General features: G+C 43.0%; 1 long non-coding RNA gene across 1 annotated transcript; it reads left to right on the plus strand.

Annotated features, from left to right (window-relative positions):
* Nucleotides 1-6,616: 6,616 nt before the first annotated feature.
* On the plus strand, nucleotides 6,617-9,609 carry LOC308583123. The gene is made up of 3 exons (XR_014006067.1): nucleotides 6,617-6,702; nucleotides 8,230-8,340; nucleotides 9,428-9,609. It is a non-coding gene; the product is annotated as an uncharacterized lncRNA (long non-coding RNA).
* The last annotated feature ends 1,132 nt before the right edge of the window (nucleotides 9,610-10,741 follow it).

Consider the following 10,741-nt stretch of genomic DNA (forward strand, 5'->3'; position numbering starts at 1 on the left):
ATTGCCCAACTTCCAGAACATGCACTCAGAAAACTGGGTCTTCCCAATAGGACGCCTGGTGCAAACTAATGACTTCCTAAAAATCACTGCAACCCCCCCTCCCCGCCCACATGACCTGGGTTGCTGTGCGTAAGAGAAACCTGGTGGACAAGCAGCGGCAAGGACAGGCCCATCTGCTTCATCCAACGAAGTCTCTGTTACACATGCCAGGTCAAATCCTCCATCCATGATCAAGTCATGGATGGCAGTGGTCTTATGAATCATTGACCTGGCATTGCACAGGAGCACCTTCAGGTCATGTGGGTATCCCTTGCTGATTCTAGTATCCATCCGGTCAGGACCAGACCCGGAGGCAGGGATAGTCCTCAGACAACGACTAAACCTGCCTCCTCTGTAATGACATGGTCTGGTCTTAGCGTAACTCCTCCTCCTACCCGTGATCACCGAGATCGGTTGTCCCAGTGCATCCCCCCCTGTGGAACATGCCCCAGCCATTTTATGGGCTGGGGCCCACTCCCCGGCAGCCCTGAACCCTCCCCCTAAAAACAAAATAACACCTTAAACAAACAAACAAAACCAATAAAACAATACAAACAAAAGATGTAAAAAATACAAAAACATCAAAATAAAAAAATAATAATTCCCCAAGCCCAACCAAACATCCATCCCACCCCCACCCCCCACATACAAAAAATCCAAAGAAAATTTTTAAAAAGATTTTAAAAACACTCTGTGCCTCTCCAGCAGTAACAACTGTCCTAGTGAGGCCTGTCAGGCCCCGCCCTGGGCCAGGTGGTAAGTGGCAGGAAGGAGCAGGGCCCTCAGGCACTCACTCAAGGGAGTCTTCCTGGGCAGCAGGCCACAAGCAGCACACAGTCCTTATGAGGCTTCAGGCCCCGCCCCAGGCCAGATGGTAAGTGGCAAGAAGGAGCAGGGCCCTCAAGCACTCACTCAGGGAGTCTTCCTGGGCAGCAGGCCACAAGCAGCACACAGTCCTTATGAGGCCCCAGGCCCCGCCCCAGGCCAGATGGTAAGTGGCAAGAGCAGGGCCCTCAAGCACTCACTCAAGGAGTCTTCCTGGGCAGCAGGCCGCAAGCAGCACGCAGTCCTTATGAGGCCCCAGGCCCCGCCCCAGGCCAGATGGTAAGTGGCAGGAAGGAGCAGGGCCCTCAAGCACTCACTCAGGGAGTCTTCCTGGGCAGCAGGCAGCAAGCAGCACACCGTCCTTATGAGGCCCCAGGCCCCGCCCCAGGCCAGATGGTAAGTGGCAAGAGCAGGGCCCTCAAGCACTCACTCAGGGAGTCTTCCTGGGCAGCAGGCAGCAAGCAGCACGCAGTCCTTATGAGGCTCCAGGCCCTGCCCCAGGCCAGATGGTAAGGGGCAAGAGCAGGGCTCTCAAGCACTCACACAGGGAGTCTTCCTGGGCAGCAGGCAGCAAGCAGCACACAGTCCTTATGAGGCCCCAGGCCCCGCCCCAGGCCAGATGGTAAGTGGCAAGAGCAGGGCCCTCAAGCACTCACTCAGGGAGTCTTCCTGGGCAGCAGGCCGCAAGCAGCACGCAGTCCTTATGAGGCCCCAGGCCCCGCCCCAGGCCAGATGGTAAGTGGCAAGAGCAGGGCCCTCAAGCACTCACTCAGGGAGTCTTCCTGGGCAGCAGGCCGCAAGCAGCACGCAGTCCTTATGAGGCTCCAGGCCCTGCCCCAGGCCAGATGGTAAGTGGCAAGAGCAGGGCCCTCAAGCACTCACTCACCCAACCTTTGCTTAACATCTTCTAACCATGGAGATTGGAACACCTTCCAAAGACAGCTGTCTTCTAGTAGGGAGAATTTAAATGACCAACAATGAAAGATTGCATTCCTTGAGCCCAGAGAGATCGAACAGGCTGCACCACTAAGAAGGCACCCTCTGGTTATAAAATCCAAAATTAAACTATGTTCTACTGTGCCAAATTCCAATTTTGAATCCATGAAAAATACATTTTATTATATGTTTTGTAGCACCCTGCTTGTGGTTAACGCTTAGCTGGAATGAAATATTCAACGCAGCAATAGAGAAATTAAAATAATAATTTATTTGTCAGACAAATAAATGAGAGGCACAGTGGTATATGGTTACCAAGCTCTGGCCTGGTCTCCTGTCATTATGGCCAGCACTTATATTCCCTCAGTCCAGGCCCCTTGCTCCTCCTTTGGCTGCCTCTGTCCAATCAGCCTGGTTGAATTTCCTATTGGCTGATTGCTATAACCAATCCTAAAAGATACACCCATTTCCTATTGCCTTTTATGGGATACAAAAAGCTATATATTCTTCTATCTATAAATGACAAATAAGTAGTCATATATCTTACATTTGTCTCAACAAGGAACCTTAATTACCAGCTCACCTCTTGCCCTCCTTGCCCTATTGCCCTCCAAAACAGATGGTTAATAGTTTTAAATTTTTATCTTAGACAGATGTCAGGGATCTTGGGTTCACATTCTCATGCATCATCAATGAAAGATCTCCTTTTTGGAGGTCTTTAAACAATGGCCTGACAACCATATATCAGGAGTGCTTGATGGCGTCTCCTGTCTGGCAGGGGGCTGGGCTCATCTGCCCCTCTGGTCTCCTACAACAATATGACTCTATGAAATAAGAATTTAACATTTATTTCTTTCTAGATCCTTTGCATAATTACATTCAAGCTAGTATATTTCATACATTATCATAGATAGCTTTTTAGAAGAATAAACCTTCTCAAAGGAAAGGATGGACCAGTTTACAGCCTCAAAATAAAAGCCTCTTCTTCTATTTACATTTCCCTTCTCAGCCAGTTGTTTTCTTTTCCATTTACTCTTGGCCTTTAACCTTAACAAGATATGGCTCAAGTTTAAGGCACATGGTTTTATTTTACTGTTTACCAACCATTAATTATGTAGGGTCTGTGTAACCTTGGTCTCAGCCTGTAATTCCCTTTTTTACGACTTTGAGAATTGTTTTCTGCTATAAATCAGGGGGGCCCCTTGTCCAGGAGGATAAACATCTTGCCAAAGTACTTCTGCCTGGCATAAAACATTTGAAAATCTTTAAGATCATTTTAAAATACAGACCCTAATCAAACTATAAGCCTTGATAAAAATGCAGGCTATGGTTAGATACCTCAGTTTAACAACTCATAAGGCAGCGGACCACAAAACCATTCTTATTGATATCAATGTAACCAACCATAAGATTATTGCTCTTGTTCATCAATATGATATTCTAAAGGTTGAAAGGGGTCTGCATGATACTCTTCATATAGTCATCTCTTCCAGGGACTTGGGAACAATATATCCAAGTACATTTTCACTGGGAAAGAGCAGCAAGTGGAGTATCCTGCCCCCATCCTGGATTGAAGCCACAAGGCAACATGCACAGAGCTCCCCCTCCTTTCTTCTCTAACTGCATAATGCTTATGACAACCTGGCGTCTCATACTGAATGTAAATGAACTGTGAAAAGACTCTGTGAATTGAAAGTGGAGAGCGGTATGTACTATTTTGTCACACATGAAATTTTTAATTACTTGGTTGATTAATTAATTAATTAAACAGAGTGCTTCTACTTCTTTTTTACCTTTACTTCCTTTCAAATAACACAGCATGGCAAAAAGCAAAGCAATTTATTTTTTTTTATATAGAATTTTTATTAGTTTTACAAAGTTTTTTAAAACAAACAAACACATAAAAAGACAAACAAACACATATAACTTCCTAACATTTGTTCATATACCTCTTTTCAGGGACTCCCCCGTACCCCCCATTTCTGCATCCCAATGTCCAAAATTTTTAGCAACTTCTAAATATTTCTTTCCAACCTCTGTCCTCTTAATCTTTTCTTTAATCTAATCTTATGTCACTGTAACCCTTTCTTTCTGAAAACCTCGACATTCTAACATTCATCAAGTTTATAATAGTCCTTGAGATAAATTTTAAATTTTTTCCATTCTTCTTCTGCCGACTCTTTTCCCTGTTCACGGATTCTGCCAGTCATCTCAGCCACTGTCATATAGTCCATCACTTTCATCTGCCATTCTTCCAGAGTGGGTAGTTCTTGTGTCTTCCAATACTTTGCGATGAGTATTCTTGCTGCTGTTGTAGCATACATAAAGAAAATTCTGTCCTTCTTTGACACCAATTGGCCGACAATGCCCAAGAGAAAGGCCTCTGGTTTTTTAGGGAAAGTACATTTAAGTACCTTTTTCATTTCATTATATATCATTTCCCAGAAAGCCTTAATCTTCGGGCATGTCCACCAAAGGTGATAAAAGGTACCTTCAGTCTCTTTACATTTCCAACACTTGTTATCAGGCAAATGATAGATTTTTGCTAGCTTGACTGGAGTCATGTACCACCTGTATATCATTTTCATAATGTTTTCCTTAAGGGCATTACATGCCGTGAATTTAATACCGGTGTTCCACAACCATTCCCAGTCAGCAAACATAATGTTATGACCAATGTCCTGCGCCCACTTAATCATAGCCGATTTCACTGTTTCATCTTGTATATTCCATTTCAGCAGCAAATTATACATTCTTGACAGGTTCTTAGTATTGGGTTCTAACAATTCAGTCTCTAATTTTGATTTTTCCACCTGAAAGCCAATTTTCCTGTCCTGCTTAAAAATCTCCATTATTTGGTGATATTGAAGCCATTTTCTCATGACTTTGTAATTTCAGTTTGTCTCCCTCCTGTTCCAAAATTTCCCAATACTTCGGCCATCCGACCTCCATATTGAGAAAAGCAAAGCAATTTAATATGGAAATGCTACTAAATTGCCAGCTCAGCGAATGCTGACTTTGCCCAGGTTTTGCACTGAGGATCATTCTCTACTCATGAAATTTAGAACTCTGGAAGAAACATATAGATTTGCATACAGGAGAAGGAACCTTCAGCCCTCAAAAACAGTCATGATGAGTGATGTCGCTGAAGCGACTGACAGGTGTGCAAAAAGCCACCTCCCGCCATGACCCGCCAGCAATGTTGTCCCAAGGGTCACTGGTGGGCAGGGGCTGTTTTTCTCCAAGCTGGTTTTTCAGGGGCGATGTTTTTACCCCTTGAAAATTAATAGCAACACTGCCCCATTGACACGCAAAGGGGGAACTTTCTCCCACAGAAAGTACTGATGGTAGCTAACCAGGATGGGTTGAAATGAGGACTGGTCATTTGGATGGAAGATAAAACTATCCACACTATTAGCCATGATGGGTTCTTCAGCTCTTCTGCATTGCTCGGTCTCATGTCTCTCATCTTTCTCTTGGCAATGCCCCATAGATTCTCTATGGGGTTCAGGTCAGGCGAGTTTGCTGGCCAATCAAGCACAGTAATCCCATGGGCACTCAACCAGGTTTTGGTACTTTTGGCAGTGTGGGCAGGTGCCAAAGTCCTGCTGGAAAATGAAGTCAGCATCCCCATAAAGCTAATCTGCGCAAGGAAGCATGAAGTGCTCCAAAATCTCCTGGTAGATGGCTGTGTTGACCCTGGACTTAATGAAGCACAGTGGACCATAACCAGCTGATGATGTGGCTCTCCAAATCTCTTTTCTGATGAGAGCAGCTTTTGCATCTCATTTGGAAACCAAGGATCCAGAGTCTGGAGGAAGAATGGGGAGGCATACAATGCCAGATGCTTGAAGTCCAGTGTGACGTTTCCACAGTCTGTGTTGATTTGGGGAGCCATGTCATCTGCATGCTTCTCAGAGGTCCAATATTGCTCTATTTGCAATCCTTGTATTGCTGATTTCATTTAATATTCCAATTTTCTGAGATTGTTAATTTGGGGTTTTCATCAGCTGTACGCCATGATCATCACAATTATAACAAATAAAGGCTCGACATATCTCGCTTTGCATGTCATGAGTCTATCTCATATATTAGTTTCACCTTTTAAGTTGGATTACTGAAATAAATGAACTTTTCCACAATATTGTAATTTTCTGAGTTTCACCTGTATATATAAATATCAGAGCAATGAGCCTCGTTCTGCTCAGTGGGACATATTTTTAAATAGGCATGCAACATGAAGCTCTGGCCTTTTTACACCTGATCTGGGAGGACGGTGCTTGAGGTGTTGTTGGGGAGGGAGTGGTTGCTCTTGTGGCTGCTGGGTTTGTTTGGTTTTTTGTATCTTCTGCTGCGATTTATTGAAATTGTTCAGTTTGGTTTTGCATTTACTATTGATGGCTACTTTTGAGATGTTGTAGTTATGCATTTTTTCATTATGTAAGCTGCCTTGAGTATGGTTTGAACTGTAGAAAGGCAGAATGAAAATAAAAATATGTATGTATGTATGTATGTATGTATGTATGTATTATTACACGTCTTGTCCTGCAGGGCCAAATGTGCCAGTGGAGACTTGCAGAGCCCATTGTAGCCCTGAGCTAAAAGACTCTGTTCCTCCCACACATCATTATTGTCCTGTAATGAGTGGCCAGTTCATAATGTCACGGCCCACTAGTTTATCTTTATAAGTCCTTTCTGAGTATACTGTGATCTGTAGAGTGGTTCTGACAGGAACAGAGGAAGAAGCTTTTCGACTCTGGTGGAATCCAGTGAAAGTCTGCATTTGTTCCTCTATTACTTAGGCTTCTGCTGCGACATACACAGTGCCTTCTGCTTCCAAGATGTCCACCCCAGGCCAACTTTTTCTGGTAATCTGTGCTTTCCTGTGCCTTATACCTGGAGGTATGTTTTCTTCTTCTTCCGAGAGTTGGGGAAAGCATTATCAACCAAGGGAGATAGGTCCAAGGCAGGTAGACTGGGCCAAAGGAGAAGGAAAATGTAACTTAGGTAGATTCACATCGAAATATGAACCAAACCAAACTTCTCCCTCCTCCATAGAATCTCAGCTAAGCCAATAAAATGACCCTGATTCTGTTATCTGCTGCCACTTGATGGAAGGATTGTTTTTAGCTGTCAACTGAAGGAGAGGGAGAGCAGTAGTTGCAGTCGAGTGGATGGAGTGGTCCTGCTTCACATTTGCACCTTTCCTGCCAACTGCTACAGCCTGCTGAGATATACTTATTTATTTATTTATTTATTTATTTATTTATTTATGCATGCCACTCTCCCTAATATTTAAATTGGAATGCCAGGGTAGAGGTATCTCGGTGGAGATACTTTGCAAATACAGAATGAACTCAAGCTGTGGTCAAATCATGGGCTCCATCATCTCAGAGCTGGGGACGGATGGGTCAATTTATTTCCATCCTGTGCCAACTCCTTTTAATCCCATTTGGGGCAAATTTTGTAAGGAAAAATCAACCCAGCTTTTCAAGCAGCAATATTGAATATTCTGAAGAGGTGGTCTGTGGAATGCCTCTTTCCCTCTTTAATATTTTCCAGCTGCTTAGAGCAGCTCTGAGGCCATGTGGCAAAACAAAATTGTGATCTCAGGAATTGACAGTGCTGTCCCTTCCTGGGGAATGGTAATGTAGAAAGGGATGCCTGCCCCTGTGTGCCTATGGGGGCAGCAATTGTAAGATACCAATACAAGAAAGAAAGAAAGAAAGAAAGAAAGAAAGAAAGAAAGAAAGAAAGAAAGAAAGAAAAGGGAAGGGGACAGAAGGAAAGGAAGCTGAGTCTGGGCCCATTACCCTTTTTCCATAGTCTGAAAGTAAGTTTACAGATTCAAAAATCTAAAAATCAGGCATTCTGAAAACAAGATAGTTTTCCATTTCTTTTTTTGAAGCACACTGTCTGTGAACATTCCGTCAATGTTGTTTTTGTAACCTAGGGGCTGCCAAAGTGTCACCCATAAGTGGATATGCATCCACAGGCACATCCCTGGTACCTACGACATCCCCTCTCCGCCCCTTGAGGAGGCAAGACTTGAAAGAAGAGCCCTATTTGTCACCCGTAGACCAGATAGTGATGTGTGCTTGGTTGCAATGTGTTGCCCATGTCAATTTTTCTTGTTTATAAATATGTCCATAGTCCCCAAAGAGTTAACAATCCTTGTACTAACCTAAGGCAGGGTTTCCCAAACTTGGGGGTCTCCAGCTGTTGTTGGACTACAAGTTGCATCATCCCTAAATAGCAGGATCTGTGGTCAGGGATGATGGGAAATGTAGTCAAAAAACAAACAGAGGCCCAAGTTTGGGAAACCCTGACCTAAGGGATTACTTTCTTGCCGAGAATATGAAGATTTCCAACCAAACGGCTACAAGGCTACCCTCGTTTATTCACATGAGACTTTGTCTTTTGGAGCAGATGCTCTCCAGTGTTCATTCTGCGTAGCCGAGGAAGAAGGAGGAAAATGCGAAATGAGTACCTGTGAAATTGATGGTGAAAGAAAGTGTATTGCAATAATTTTCTATAAAGGTAAAAAAAAAAATCACCTGCCATAAGGTTGTACCTTTTTGGTCTCCATATTCCCTTTCCCCTTAAGTGTCTTTGGGGGGGGGGCTTAGCGATACAATAAAGGGAAATAGAATTCAATGTGGCACTAAGTGAGGAATGTGGGGGGTGGAAAAATTAGATTCTAGTGACGAATTTCAACAACAGAAGAGGTGGGGTCCCTAGATCCGAAGAGCAGGGCTAGCACACAGAAAGACCCAGCAGGGTTTAAAATCATGTCACACTTTGTGCAGTAGGATAGCGTGGGGACAGGCTGTTAAAGCTGCTTTAATATCCCATTTAATCCACTAAAGCAGTGAACCCATTTCTATCCCTCTTAGCATTTAAAACACCACACCTTGTTAAGGAAGTTTTCAAATGCTTTACTTACAGATGCAAAAGACTGATTTATTATTTGTTCCACGCAGTGGCAAGCAGAAATCAGGTAGAACGCTCTTTGGTGTAAAACATAGAAGTTTAGTTTCAAAAACGCAGTCTGAGCTTGTAGGGAGCAAGCTCAGACACATTGAATGGTGGAAGAGAGTGTGGAAAGGAAGAGAAGGCTTGACTTCTTCCCTCACTGGAGAAGACAGTGTGGGACCTCAATGATTCTAGAAAACACAGTTTTCTGGTATTAACCCCTTCATACACTAACTAGCACTCATTCACAATTATGTTTGACTGCAATGTCCCACAGTATGCATATGGGTAGCAAGGTCTGATCACATAACAAGTATCCCCTCCCACCTTTCCTTCCCATATGAACTGCTTAAACCTGTTCTGGGTTTCTGCTAGAACAGATTAGGGAGCAGGGGAGGAGTGTGTGCCTATACCCAGAATAGCTTTGTTCCCCAAGAGTAATAAATTTTGTGTTTCTTCTTTCCTTCAGTCATCAGTATTACCAGACTATTTATTTCTAAGCTCTGCAGAACTCTCAGTAGGGGGCACAACTCAAAGGAGAGCAGTTTAGATCTTTTAGGTGAAATTCAGTTAATCATTGTGGTGGCAATAGTGATGCAAACATTCACTCTTTTATCTCCTCCTTTTTCCTGCTTTCTGTCCCTTTTCTCAGGTGAGGAAGTTTATGAAAAAATACTTGGTTGTTCAAGGAAGGGTGAGGTCCCCTGTGATACAAGAACTGATGACCCAGAAAGTGGCATGCATTATAAAGTCAACTGCTGTGATGAAAGTGATCTCTGCAATTCAAAGTTTTAAGACTCTGCTCACTTGCAGACAATAAAAGCTTATGCTCTTAGCTTGTCAACTTTTCTTTGAATGTTCTTTATGCAGTGAGGTCATAGTCTGAGACAGTGGCACCAGGTGAGTTCAAAACAGCCAGTACTATTTCTGCAGCAGTGTCCCAAACCTACCCAATCAGCGTGTAAAGGGAGCTTTTGGGCCACTGTACTTTCTAAAGCTAAGCATCTGGAAACACTGCAATCACAAGGGGCTTTGGATTCAAGAGAATGGTATGCAAGTTCTGTTAAGCACAATGTGTCAATTATTTGGTTAATTAAAAAGAATTCAATGGATTCCTAAATCCAAAGGTGGGGCTAAATACTCTCCAGTAAGAGAGAGCCCAGGGAAGCGTTTTTAGAAGTCACAAAACATGCAGCAGTAAAGCATGGGAATATAGGCTATTATATCATTTTAAATATCCCATTCTAAGTCAGTTCCAGTGCTTTCCTTTAGCATTTGACAGAGCACATTGGTTAGTAAGTTAAAATGGATCAGCATTGATTGTGGCAATACAACCTACATCATCACCATCACCATCACCATAACCATCCAGGCCTTTCCTTAAAATATTTTAACCATGGAGATTCTACCAACTTCCTAGCCTTCCTAGGAAGGCTGTCTTCTAATGGAGACCCTTAAAAGAAAGCAATTAAAATGATCAAGCATTTCTGCATTCCTTCTGCCCAGAGAGATCAAACAGGTTGTACCATTAATAGGTCTCCACTGAGCATCCGATCCTATTTAAAGCTACAATTTGTTGGGCCAAACGCCTTTTCTGTATCCATGAAATATAATAGTATGGTTTTATACAATTCCCTACTATATTATAGTTAATAACTCCTAATTTAAGGCAGCCGGCTATAAAACCATTCTTATGGATATCAATATAACCAACCACAAGCACATCACGTTTCCTGATCAATATGATATTCTAAAGGTTGAAAGGAGTCTGTATAATATGCCTGCTACATTTTACTCTGCTTTGCATTCAGGATTATATTGGTTTCTTTTCAAGAATGATGGAGATTTCCATTGTAATTTGATAGTGAAATGATGGGGTGAAAAGCAAGGAGCACAGAAGAATGAATGGAGCCATCTCTTCACCCTGAACAATAAATTTCCACATACAGTGGTACCTTGGGTTACA

This window comes from Podarcis bocagei, assembly GCF_964188305.1.
Source record: "Podarcis bocagei genome assembly, chromosome: 3".
In the NCBI taxonomy this organism is placed as follows: domain Eukaryota; kingdom Metazoa; phylum Chordata; class Lepidosauria; order Squamata; family Lacertidae; genus Podarcis; species Podarcis bocagei.